General features: G+C 44.9%; 1 pseudogene; it reads left to right on the top strand.

Moving 5' to 3' along the window:
* Positions 1 to 13,037: 13,037 nt before the first annotated feature.
* LOC127670532 (coiled-coil-helix-coiled-coil-helix domain-containing protein 2-like) lies at positions 13,038 to 13,436 on the top strand (annotated as a pseudogene).
* Positions 13,437 to 13,939: the final 503 nt, after the last annotated feature.

Below are 13,939 nucleotides of genomic sequence, written 5' to 3'. Positions count from 1 at the left end.
CGTCACTGCGCCACGAGTTTCTTATTTGCGGAGAGAAGCGCGGCGCCTGGACGTCATCGCGTCCTCCTAGCAACCCTATCCCCGCCCCCGTCCAGCCCCAGCCCTTCCGGCCCGGCTAGTGCGCAGGAGGATTCCTACTGCGCAGGCGCACATCCAGAGGGGGTGGGGAGTGCTTTTCTTTTTTTTTAATGTGTAGGCGCCTTGAACCGGCAGGCGACCTTACCTCTCTGTCCCTTCACCTTCGGCGCTAGGTGTTTTCTCCTTGGCGCCAGGAATTTTTACAAGTCTTTAAGTGATTGCAGGCATAAACTTTTTAAGACAGAAATGCTTAAGTGATTCAGGTATTGAAGCTAGGATATCATTATAAGATCTTAGGTCGGAATTCCTGCCATCTACGGACTTTTTAGAAAAAATTCCACTCACACTGACTTTTGATATAGGGGTGTCTAAATTTCCCACCAAGTTCTGGTGGAAAGGATACACAGGAAGAACTCATACAATACATAAAACTGCTTCTGCCTCGCAGTAATGTCTACGGCCCCTGAAAACAGTCAATCAAGGCTTCGTTCCTGGAGGCATGGGCGTGCGCTGAAATGAAAGTAACCGATGGATTGTGTGAGCTTCAGACATTTAAAAGATCACCATTAATTAGTCTGACGTCAACAAGCGGGGGCCTAGTTCCGTGAGGGAGAGTTTAGAAGGAATCAAGCCTGTTATATTTACCTCATCGTTATAAAGCCTTTTTATCTAACCCAAGACACCACTAGAGCTGGCTCGCGTACCGCAGTTACTCCAGGTCTACCTCTTCATTCAAGGCTCTGCTGTGCCATTTAAAAATTCTTAACATTTACAAACAAAAGACCCCCACGTTTTCTTTCGTTTTGCCCTAGGTCCTTCAAATTATGTAGTTGGTCCTGGTTGGAAGAAATACTTTCGGGGATTTATGAAACATCAAAAAGATATCTAGCAGGGTAGTGGTGGTGCATGCCTTTAATCCCAGCACTTGGGAGGCAGAGACAAGCGGATTTCTGAGTTCGAGGCCAGCCTGGTCTACAGAGGAAGTTCCATAACAGCCAGGACTTCACAGAGAAACCCTGTCTAAATAAATAAATAAATAAATAAATAAATAAATAAATAAATAAATAAAATGGTTTACAAAACACGACATAGTGCTTGCTACTCTTTCAGAGGTATGGCACTATGAACAACACACAACAGCCTGTGTGATTCTAGTTCCAAGGGAATCTTACACAACCTCTGGCTTCTGTAGGCACCTGCATTCATGTACACACACACACACACACACACACACACTCATGTTCATGTAGAGGTCAAAAAACAACTTCCAGTTGAATTTCTCCCTCTACCATATGGATTCTGGGGATAAAACTGAGGTATATACTGCTTGGTGGCAAGTATCTTTATTTGCTGAGTCATCTTAACAGCCTCCTAAACATTTCCGTATAACATGCTAACACCTAAATATTATAGGGAACGTTGGTCCTTATAAGTAAGGCCCAATGACACATACAAAAATTTCAAGGATGAGGAAGATACACATAAGAAAACACAGATGAGGCCAGGCAGTGGTGGCACACACCTGTAATCCCAGCACTCTGGGAGGCAGAGGCAGGCGGATTTCTGAGTTGGAGGCCTGCCTGGTCTACAGAGTGAGTTCCAGGGCAGCCAGGGCTACACAGAGAAACCCTGTCTCAGGAAAAAAAGAAAAGAAAAGAAACAGAAAACACAGACGAAATTTGAAATTTTCATTTACGTATTAAGAGGGTCTCAAAGGAACATTAAAAGAACTTATTTCTTCACGGGTGGTGGACTGCTTGTCAATCAAGTTCTACCGTTAAACAGATGTGTGGTGGCTGGCTCTCCGCAGATGTGACAGCAGCCTGACCGAAGACGTTCTGACACACAGGTGGGACTTCGATACTCACAAGTGTATGGTGAGAGCTGGCTTTCCTGTGAATTGGAGTTAATTAACAGACAAGCAACTTCCACTGGCCAAAGAAAGGTCACAGAGTCACTGCTGTCTCCCAACAACCCTGTTCGGTCCTCTCCAGCCCTTTCCTTCCAGACTGGCAAAAGTCTCAGGAAGGGTTCACCAATAGAGAATATAGGAAGTGAAGTAATGACAGTTAAATAAGTGCCCAAATACCTGCCTGCCTTAGGCCTTCACGTGCCTGGCTCACGCACATAATTTGATCTCTTGTAGACAAGCTAGTCTTGAAGATTTATAATGTGATTCCTAGAGTATAGTAACTACTTACTTTCTAATCTAAGCCTGCCTTTACCCGCTTCTCCCAACACCAGATAAAACAGTTACAGTTAGATAAAGCTGGTGCCCTTCACCTCGGCACAGCTTATGCATGTGGTCCTGAAGCTGGTGGACAAGATCCAGGGCTAGCTGACAGACCTGTGTGTTTATCTGCTCTGTCAACAAGGTGACCTTCATGTGGTAAAGGCTGCTGTTTCACTCCTGCTTCCCAAGTGTTCTACAGGTTTTTCTTATACCTAACCTCAAGTCAAAACCGCATAGGGAAAGGAAATCTAGAAAATATAGTTGCTGCTTTATCAAAGAGGGGAGAAGTCACAGCGCTGGTTTGATAGCTCAGCAGGTAAAGGTGCTTACTGCGCAAGTCTGAAGGACCAAGTGCAATTCCCACATTGCCACAGGGCCATAATTCCACAGGGTGGAAGGAAAAACCCAAGTCTACAAAGTTGTCCTCTGACTTCTACACACACACACACACACACACACACACACACACACACACACACACACGTCGCCATAGGGAGGAGTAGTCAAGGTCACTGAGGACTATGACACAGAGCTGAGCTGGAGAGTGATTAGCTCTGAGGAGAGATGGTGATAAGACGTGGCTAGCTCTACAGAGTGAAAGTACAGTGTCTTTAAAAGTCCTTCCTAGCAGGAAGAAGGAAAAAGCATTCACCATGTCAATGTCTGCAAATCCGGAACCAAAGAATACTCCACATTATGAACTTTACAAATAATCCACAGAACACAGTCCAGCTGAACAGGACATGGTAGAAGCCATCAGCCCTGACTCTTTAGTGGTTTGTTGTTCTTTGCTTTGTATGTTGAGGCAAGGTCTTACTATGTAGCCTTGAGTGTCCTGAAACACATGATGTAGACCAGGCTGGCCTCAGCAGAGATTCACTTGCCTCTGCCTCTAGGATGCTGGCATTGAAGGCATGTGCTGCCAGGCTTGGCTATCCCCGTGTCTTTAAAGTCCTTGAAGTGGGTAGATTAGATGGCTTAGTGGTTAAAATCTCTTGCTGTTCTTGCAGAGGGCCTTGTACCCGCATCAGGACCTTAACAACCATCAGTAACTTCAGTTCCTGGGATCTAGCGCCCTCTTCTGGCCTTTGTCAGCATCAGAAATGCACCAAGTGTACTTGTATTCACGCATGCAAAGCACTCTTATACATAAATTACAAATAACTAACTCTTTTTTAAAAAGTCCTTAGCCAGGTGCACATCTTTAATCTTAGCACCCAGGAGGCAGAGACAGGCAGATATCTGAGTTTGAGGCCAGAATGGTCTACAGAGTGAGTGAGTTCCAGGAAAACCAGGGCTACACAGAGAAACTTTGTCTCAAAAATAAAGAAAAAGTCCTTGACCGTGGCATTAATCTCTTGATATCTGCAGGAATGTAGCACTGCTTTGGCTTAATATTTTGGGATTTCTAGTAACTTCCTCTGGCACTTTCATACTATAATATCCTTTGTCCCACAGACCAGAGTCTCTGTGTGGGGACTGTGCCAATGCTGAGTTCATACATTCCAGACGTGAAGAATGGAGATATACCACATTCCAAAACTGGAGAAATACCACAAGGTTAGTGGGGAGAGACCCAGTGAGACAGATTTCATCCACAGACTACTGGTTCCAGACTTCCGAAGTCTCCTGTTAGGCTGGTGGGTCTCCAGGAATTGATATCAATTCAGAGATAACTTCTGATAATATGTTTGGAAGGATTCTCCCCCCTCTCTTCTTCATTGAATGGCCAAATTAGTAAAGGAATACAGTCAATTTGGGAAGCACCAGGTATGTATTAGCCAAGGTTATCTATTATAACAGAACCAATGGGATATGTGTGTGTGTGTGTGTGTGTGTGTGTGTGTGTGTGATTTATTTATTTTATATATGTGAGTACACTGTTGCTGTCTCGCTGTCTTCAGAAACACCAGAAGATGGCATCAGATCCCATTACAGATGGTTGTGAGCCACCATGTGGTTGCTGGAAATTGAACTCAGGACCTCTGGAAGAGCAGTCAGTGCTCTTAACTATTGAGCCATCTCTCCAACCAGGAATAAATATATTTTACAAAGGAGATTTTAGATTGGGTTACACTGCATGGGCTGGGGAGGCCAACGATGGCTGTGTGTCCCAGTAGCTTGCTCAGTTTGTACACTGAGACTGGATGCCTCAACAATCCCAGTCTGGCACTGAAGGAACTGGACAATTCCTGAAGGATTTCTGTTCCTTCGTCAACTGAAACCCGAGGAAACTAGGTTACCATGTCAGTGAGGGATGGCGGCAGCAGCAACGGAGTGGATGCACTCACCAGCAAGTAATGGCAGAGGTTAGGCAAAAGCAACACTGCCTTCCGCTCAGAACTCTTTCTATCTAGCTCCTGCTAGAAGTTGCTGTCTTCTTCAAGGGATGGCCTTCCCTACCCAGTTCATCCTTCCAGGAGGCACCCTCAAAGATTTTTTTTTTTTTTTTGAGACAGGGTTTCTCTGTATAGCCCTGGCTGTCCTGGAACTCACTCTGTAGACCAGGCTAGCCTCGAACTCAGAAATCCGCCTGCCTCTGCCTCCCAGAGTGCTGGGATTACAGGCGTGCGCCACCACCGCCCGACAAAGATTCTTAAAATAGTTCATCCCATAGGTGATTCCAGTCAAATTGAAAACCTAGAATTTACCATTATGAAAAAGAAACTTTATAACAGAAATTCTGGGCTATATAGTAGGATCTTCCTTAGAGAAGTATCTGTGTCTTCAAAACTTGCATGTTGTAATTTGACACACACACACCCAAGGCAATGGTATTAATGGTTGGGGACCTAGGCTGGGCATTGGTAGTGAATGACTTTAATCACAGCACTCGGGAGATAGAGGCTGTATGATCTCTGTGAGTTCTTGAGGCTAGCCTGGTCTACAGCATGAGTTCCAGGACAGCCAGGGCTACACAGAGAGACTGTGACTAAAGAGGGGGGAGGGGAACCTGTAGAGTTCTGAACAGGAATGGCCCTAATCGGCTCATGTATTTGAATGCTTGCTCTTTAGGGAGTAGAAGAATCTGAGAGGGATCGGGGGCGTGGCCTTGCTGGAGTGGGCGTGGCCTTGCTGGCGGAAGTGTGTGATGGGAACTTTGGAGTTTTGGAAGCTTAAAGCCAGGCCCAGTGGCTCTCTCTGTCTCTTTGTGCTGTGGATTTTGATGTAGAACTCTCAGCTACTGCTCCGGCATCGTGTCTCCTGCATGCCGCCATGCCTCCCTCCATGCCGATAATGGACTAAACCCCTGAACCTGTAAGCCAGCCCTAACTAAATGTTTTATTAGGGTTCCCATGGTCATGGTGTCTCTTCACAGCAATAGAACACTGACTAAGACAAGATCCTCGAGGTAGTTATGTGGCAGAAGAATAAGGTAGAGAGAAAAAGACAAAAAGATAAACATATAATCAAAGCTAAATAATAGGAAGACTGGGGCCCTCACTATAGCTACATGTAACAGGAAGGGCAAGAAAAGCTGCAATATCCAAATTTGAAGGCTGGTCCTTGCAAGGGTGTGGCCCTATAGACTCTTGTGTCTGAATGCTTGGCCCATAGGGAGTTGCACTATTAGGAGGTGTGGCCTTGCTGGAGTGGGTGTGGCCTTGTTGGAGAAATGCATTCCTATGAGGACAGGCTTTGAAGTCTCCTACAGTCAAGTTACACCTAATGAGATGCAAGGTGTCCTGCTGCTGCCTGCAGATCCGGATGTAGAACTCTCAGCTCCTTCTCCAGCACCATGTCTGCCCGCATGCTGCCATGCCTCCCTCCTTGACAGTATTGGACTAAACCTCTGAACTGTAAGCCAGCCCCAGTTAAATGTTAGCCTTTATAAGAGTTGCCATATCATGGTGTCTCTTCACAGCAATGGAAACCCTAAGACAAAGGGTCTCACAGCTCATGTGATTACAGAGCATCCCAACTGTGTGACCCACTTCCATACTCAGAAACATTTTTCTCTCTTTTTAAATAAATGGTCTGTATTTCTGCCACTTTCCATGTATCCCTGGACCAATTCTTTGTTCTAGGACAAAAACCTGGAAATCTCAGCAGGCGCCCTCTAACCTCTGATCCATTCCTATAACAAGCAGGCTTCGGGGGCTGGAGAGATGGCTCAGCAGGTAAGAGCACTGACTGCTCTTCCGAAGGTCCTGAGTTCAGTTCCCAGCAACCACATGGTGGCGCACAACCATCTGTAATGGGATCTGATGCCCTCTTCTGGGGTGTCTAAAGACAGCTACAGTGTACTTACATATAATAAATAAATAAATATTTTTAAAAAAAGAAACAAGGGGCTGGAGAGATGGCTCAGCGGTTAAGAGCACTGACTGCTCTTCCAAAGGTCCTGAGTTCAAATCCCAGCAACCACATGGTGGCTCACAACCATCTGTAATGAGATCTGACTCCCACTTCTGGTGTGTCTGAAGACAGCTACAGTGTACTTAGATATAATAATAAATAAATCTTTAAAAAAAAAAAAAGAAACAAGCAGGCTTCATGGATAGGTTAGGTGCTTTAGTAAATGGGTTTGAGGTGGTTACTTTGTCCCATTTACCTTTAGCTCTGCCAGAAGATGCCATTTTGAAATAAGAGAATACACCCTCTGTCAGTCAGTAAATCTTCTGGCTTTCCTGCCCCTAGGACCCTGAGAAGTAATTTTTATTATTTATAATTACTGTCTTAGGGTTTTACTGCTGTGAACAGACACCAGGACCGAGGCAACTCTTATAAGGACAACATCTAGTTGGGGCTGGCTTACAGGGTCAGAGGTTCAGTTTAGTATCATCAAGGCTGGAATATGGCCTGGCAGTGGCGGCGCATGCCTGTAATCCTAGCACTTGGGAGGCAGAGGCAGCAGATTCCTGAGTTCGAGGCCAGCCTGGTCTACAGAGTTCCAGGACAGCCAGGACTACACAGAGAAACCCTGTCTGGAAAAAACAAAACAAAAACAAAAACAAAAAACAAGGCTTGAACATGGCAGCATCCAGGCAGGAGGATGCTGAGAGTTCTACGTCGCTTTCCGAAGTTTGGCCTCCAGGGAACTAACATTAGGGTCTTAAAGCCTATGTCCACAAAGATATACTTCCATCAAAGATGGCCACACCTCCTAATAGGATCACTCCCTGGGCCAAGCATATTCAAATCAAGTACACTGTAGCTGTCTTCAGACACTCCAGAAGAGGGTGTCAGATCCCATTACGGATGGTTGTGAGCCACCAATGCGGTTGCTGGGATTTGAACTCAGGACCTTTGGAAGAGCAGTCGGTGCTCTTAACTGCTGAGCCATCTCTCCAGCCCCAACCTGAGGTCATTTCTAATAGAACCAAAGCACCTGGGAAAACACAGGAGTACCGGGGTACACCAGTTCAGAGTGTCAGACTGGAGTCACTGCTCATCCCCCACACAAGCTGGGAAACCCCATCTCCCTTCCTTCCCAGAACCCGGTCTGCACAGAGAAAACTCCCAGGCCCACTTAGAGAAAACTTCTCTGGTCTAACATGTCATCTACCAAGAATGCCCACCCAGGGGCTCAGGTTTTGACCATGTGTGGACATAATCCATGCTTCTAACTGACAAATCATCACCTATCGCCTAAACTCTATAAATATTGCTTGCTTCTGCCTGGGTGTGTGACTTCACTGACCTCTAGGTGAGATCGGCGAACCCACCCAAGAGCTGCCTCTTACTAACCTGCCTTCATCTATTTTTAATCTAGTCTAATCTGGCCATGATCTGCATCACAGAGGGAAAGGAAAGGCCCATCACAGAGGTCTTTTTGTTCTTCCATAAGACTGGAGTTTCTTTCCGGCATACATGTGGGATGGCTCACAGTTAGTGGAGCTCCACTTCCTTAGGCCTTGGTGGGCACCTGCACTCATACACACACACACACACACACACACACACACACACACACACCTACCTTTACATCCTTTTATGTGTATGAGTGCCGTGCCTGCATGTATGTCTGTTCACCACATGCATGCCTGGTGCCTGAGACAAGAAGACAGTGCCAGATCCCACAGCACTGGAATTACCCACGGATGGGAGCCTCGATGTGGGTCCTCTGGAAGAGCATCCAGTGCTCTTAATCTTAGAGCCATGTCTCTGGCGGCAATCACATTTTATTTTTTAATTTGCAAAAGGAAAATGCTAAATAACGAACACCAAATAACACATTAAAGTTATCCCAAGGAGTAGAAGTCGTTCTGTCCAGCCAGGCAGTGGTGGCGCATGCCTTTAATCCAAGCACTTGGGAGGCAGAGGCAGGTGGATTTCTGAGTTTGAGGCCAGCCTGGTCTACAGAGTGAGTTCTAGGACAGTCAGGGCCACACAGAGAAACCCTGTCTTGAAAAAAAACAAACAAACAAAAAGTCCTTCTGTCCTTTTACAGACCCGTGGGTCTGTGCCTATTATTTGCTTATGATCCGGGTCACTATGTATTATGCATTTGTCACCATTTGAACCCCTTACCACTTTTGTTTGTTTGTTTGTTTGTTTGTTTGTTTGTTTTTTCGAAACAGGGTTTCTCTGTGTAGTCCTGGCTGTCCTGGAACTCACTCTGTAGACCAGGCTGACCTCGAACTCAGAAATCCGCCTGCTTCTGCCTCTCAGAGTGCTGGGATTACAGGCGTGCGCCACCACCGCCCGGCACCCCTTATCACTTAAGGGAGCTTTTTGTTGTAGATACTAAGATGTCTGCTGACAGATGGGAACGCTACGATGTGGCCAGCCATGGCAGCTAGCTGCACACTTGCAATCTGACAGAACCTCAGGAGAAACCCACTCACTTGCTCTTGTATCTCTCTGTACTTAAGAGGCGGCCACTTGGGATGGAGCATCTTCAGAGAATCCAAATATTCTTTAGAAAAGAGCAGCTTCAAACATTGTTGGGACGGACTAATGGGCTTTATTCTTCTGAGAGAAACTAAATGTTGCTGGCAGTTGCACAGTTACAATGAACCTATATGCCACTAGCAATTATTTAATATTTCCATAATTTGTGCTGCTCTGCAACATTGTAGGGAAAAACCCTCCATTATTTATCCCTTTGATTTCAAGAATTTCAGATTTTAAAGATATTTAAATTATTACTCATTTAAATTACAAAATAAGGGAACACAAAAAATCAAAGTAGACCAGTTATCCAATTTACTTAAACAGGGAAGTTTGTGCATTTGGATAATTCATTTTTCCTTTTTCTTTTCTTTTCTTTTCTTTTCTCTTTTTTTTTTCTTTTTTTTTTTTTTTTTTTTTTGTGGTTTTTCGAGACAGGGTTTCTCTGTGTAGTCCTGGCTGTCCTGCTGGGACTCACTCTGTAGACCAGGCTGGCCTCGAACTCAGAAATCTGCCTGCCTCTGCCTCCCAAGTGTTGGGATTAAAGGCATATGTCACCACTGCCCAGCTGTAATTCATTTTTCCATGGTAGAGTGATCAGATTCAAACTGGGAATTAAATGAACAAAATTTTATTAGTTATTACTTTGGGGGGGGGATTTGTTTTTTTTGAGACAGGGTTTTTCTGTATAGCCCTGGCTGTCCTGGAACTCACTCTGTAGACCAGGCTGGCCTCGAACTCAGAAATTCGCCTGCCAGAGTGCTGGGATTACAGGCATGTGCCACCACTGCCCGGCTTATTAGTTATTACTTAAACCGTAGAGTCAAAAATTGAATGATGAATTTTTTATTTTATTTGTTTGTTTGTTTTTTGAGACAGGTCTTACTATATGTCCCTAATGGTCCTGGAACTCACTATGTAAACCAGGATGGCCTTGAACTGATAGAGATCACTTGCTTCTGCTTCTACCCCCAAGTACTGGAATTAAAGACAAGCACCAGCATGCTAGGTTTACATTTTCTACTTTTAAGAAAATATGAAGGGCTGGAGATGGGTCAGAGGTTAAGAGCACTGACTACTCTTCCAGAGGTCCTGAGTTCAAGTCCCAGCAACCACATGGTGGCTCACAACCATCTGTAATGGGAACTGATGCCCTCTTCTGGTGTGTCTGAAAAGAGACAGTATACTCACATACGTAAAATAAATAAATTTTAAAAAAAAGAAAATATGATTAGTTGGGCCTGATGGTGCAAGCCTATAATCCTACCTATTTAAGAGGCTAATGCAGGAGGATTACAAGTTTGAGGACAGCCTATGCAATTTAGATCCTATCCCAAAATAAAACAGAGATGTGGGTATGCATTTTAGTGGTAGAGTGCTTGTCTAGCCAGAGTAGCATCCTTGGTTTGATCTCCACTACTGTGCCAAGGACCAACCTCAGCTTGGAGAGTAGTTCTGAAGAAGGGGTATCTGGGAGAGGTGAAAGAACAACACAAAGTCATATTGTAGGTTACAAGCTGATAGCCTAAGTTCTGGTCAAGACAGCTTTCCACACAGCTCTCTGTTTGAGACAGCTTTCTCTTGCAATTCTAAAAAAAAAAAAAAACAAAAGCAAAAACAAAAAAACTAACTATGGATAGCTCATCACATATCAATTCACTTACCACCCCAGATTCCCTTTTGATTATCCCATGAATCAGCATCCCCTGAGCCCAGCCCCTTGATTAGAAAGGCACAGCCAGACTGGTCTACAGAGTGAGTTCCAGAACAGCCAGAGCTATGCAGAGAAACCCTGTCTCAAACAAAACAAAACAAAAACCAAAAAAAAAAAAAAAAAAAAAAAAAAAAAGATAAAGATTAGCATTTCCACCATGCCTGGGCCCAACCTAGCTCTGTCCCAGGCTGAATTTAAACTCAGGAATCTGCCTGCCTTTGTGTTTTCTGATAAGCTGCCTCACAGTGCAGCTGCCTCTGTTCTTTTAGGTGTGCAAAGCGCCTTATACAATCTATATTACATCCTTACATTTTGCATATTTGAGAAATTATACATTTTGAACTCATGTTTTCAGAGTTATTTCCCACAGCCTTAAGGGCTGTCCTAAAGGTCTCAGCATTTACCATTTTGCTGAGACATTAGACACACCCTCACCTCCTGAACTCTTGCTGTCTCTGGTTATCATGGAGTCATTAGCCTTGGCAGAGAGGACATTCCTCAAAGGAAAACATGAAAATATGTAACTTCTAATACAAAGAAGCCATATGCCCACAACAACCATCAAAACGTGTGGAGCCCACAGGGTCTTTTCCAGGGGTGGGAATCATGTCAGGCCATCCCTTGCATGGCCAAGCTGGATTCGGCATTACTGCAAATAAAATAAAATGTAAAAATGTGTATGTGTGTGTAAATGGGTATGCGTGTAACTGAACATCTGAAGACATGGAGATTAATTTTTAGGATGGTCTAAGTTGCTATAAATTCTTTGTTGTCCTGGTTACTTTCTCTGTTGCTGTAATAAACACTATGTGGTAGCTTAAATGAGACTGTTCCCCCATAGATTTATGTATTTAAATCCTTGATCCCCAATTAGTGGCACTGTCTGGGGGAGGTCTAGGAAGTGTGGCCTTGCTAGAGGAAGTATGTCACTGAGACGGGCTTTGAGGATTTAGAGATTTGTGTCGTTTCTAGTTCTCTCTCTCTCTCTCTCTCTCTCTCTCTCTCTCTCTCCTCATGCTTAAGATAAAAGATGTGAGCTCCCAGGTTGCTGCTGCTCTATCTACCATGCTTACCTGTGCCATGCCTCCCCACAGTGGTACTGATAACCTCTTATTCCTCTGGTACCATAAGTCCAAGCAAACCCTTTCTTCTATAAGTTGCTTTGATTGCGGTATTTTGTTATAGCAGTAAAGTGATTAATCCACATCGTAACCAAAAGCAGCTTGGGTTTGGAAAGGGATTATTTGGCTTCCAGCTTGCAGTTCATCATGGAGGGAAGATGTCAAGGCAGGAACTAAAGCAGAGACCTTGGAGAAATGAACACTGCTTAATGCCTAGCTCATCTTGCTGTCTTATACAGCCCAGGATCACTTGTCTAGGGGTGGCACCACCCAGAGTGGGCTGTGCCCTTTCACATCATTAATTAATCAAGAAAATGCCCCCACAGACCTTCCCACAGGCCAATATGATGAAGTCCATTCTTCAGTTCTGGTCTCCTCTTCTTAGGTGACTCTAGTTTGTATCAAGTTGAGAAAAACTAGTCACCTCACTTGTGTAATTATAAAATCCAAGATTCCTTACACTGTGTCCTGATATATCTGTGGCACTGTGCGTCCCAATTTTGATACTGATTTTTGAACAAAGCCATTTATTGCAATTTGGATATGGCTTGTAAGGTCTGTGATGGTTTGTATATGCTTGGCCCAGGGAGTGGCATTATTAGAAGGTGTGGTCCTGTTCAAGTAGGTGTGTCACTGTGGGTGTGGGCTTTAAGACCCTCTTCCTAGCAGCCTGGAAGCCAGTATTCTGCTAGCAGCCTTCAGATGAAGATGTGGAACTCTCAGCTCCTCCTGCACCATGCCTGCCTGGATACTGCCATGTTTCTGCCTTGATGATAATGGACTGATCCCCTGAACCTGTAAGCCAGCCCCAATTAAATGTTGTCCTTATAAGACTTGCATTGGTCATGGTGTCTGTTCATAGCAGCAAAACCCTAAGACTCAGTCTTTATATATTGGTGTTTTCACAGCTCATTACATAAGTGAATTTCCTTCTGAGGAAATGGCTAAGCCTCTGCCTTAACTATTAAGAGTTTTCGGGGCAGTCTGTTTTCTCTGAACACTGAATCTATGAGCATCTAGGATGTCTCATGGAAGCTGAAGCAGCATCTCGCAGATGGTCCCTCAAATGAGGGCTGCTCCCCGAAGAGCACCTGCAGCTCAGTTTCCATACAGCTGCACCAGCAGGCGGCTCACCTGCTTCAACACCCTGGCAGCCAGGCCTGGTAGCTCAGACGGCATCCACTGTGGTTGGTGTGACTGTGGGCTCTGTAGTACGGCATACCCTGGATCACGCCATCGCTGGGGCCTTCAGCAGAGGTGGCAATGCTGAGCCTGCAAAGCCTGACGTCACTTACCAGGAGCCTTGGGGAGCCCAGCTGCTGGACCAGCAGTCTCGTGGGCCTGGCTCTCTTGAGATCAAGCAGTTTCTACAGTGTGCCCAGACCTGGAATGATGTCAAGCTCCTTGACGGCTTCAACTAAGCGTGTGGCAGTGCAGGATTGCAAATGGCTGAGTCTAATTAAAAACTTGAAACTGAAGAAATGTAATTGGCTCTACATAATTGGTAGTGCAAATGGGAATGGGGACCTATATTTCTTTCTTTCTTTCTTTCTTTCTTTCTTTCTTTCTTTCTTTCTTTCTTTCTTTCTTTCTTTCTTTCTTTCTTTCTTTCTTTTTGGTTTTTTGGATTTGGTTTTTTTGAGACAGGGTTTCTCTGTATAGTCCTGGCTGTCCTGGAACTCACTCTGTACACCAGGCTGGCCTCGAACTCAGAAATCCGCCTGCCTCTGCCTCCCAGAGTGCTGGGATTACAGGCGTGCGGGACCTATATTTCTAATAGCTCCATTGCTTCAGAATGGCCACCAAAAAGGTTACAGATGTTCACTGAGGCTTGTAGGGTGGTTCCTGGGCAAGTGTTTGTCCTCTTTGAACTAACTGCATTGTGTTTTGTGAGTTAATAAAAATAAACTCGTTTTATTCTGGGGGGTGGGGGGAAAGAGTTTTCAGGGCTGAAGA

This window comes from Apodemus sylvaticus, chromosome 20 (assembly GCF_947179515.1).
Source record: "Apodemus sylvaticus chromosome 20, mApoSyl1.1, whole genome shotgun sequence".
Taxonomy (NCBI): Eukaryota; Metazoa; Chordata; class Mammalia; order Rodentia; family Muridae; genus Apodemus; species Apodemus sylvaticus.
Note: the sequence above shows the minus strand (reverse complement) of the source record. Positions and strands in the feature narration are given on the sequence as shown.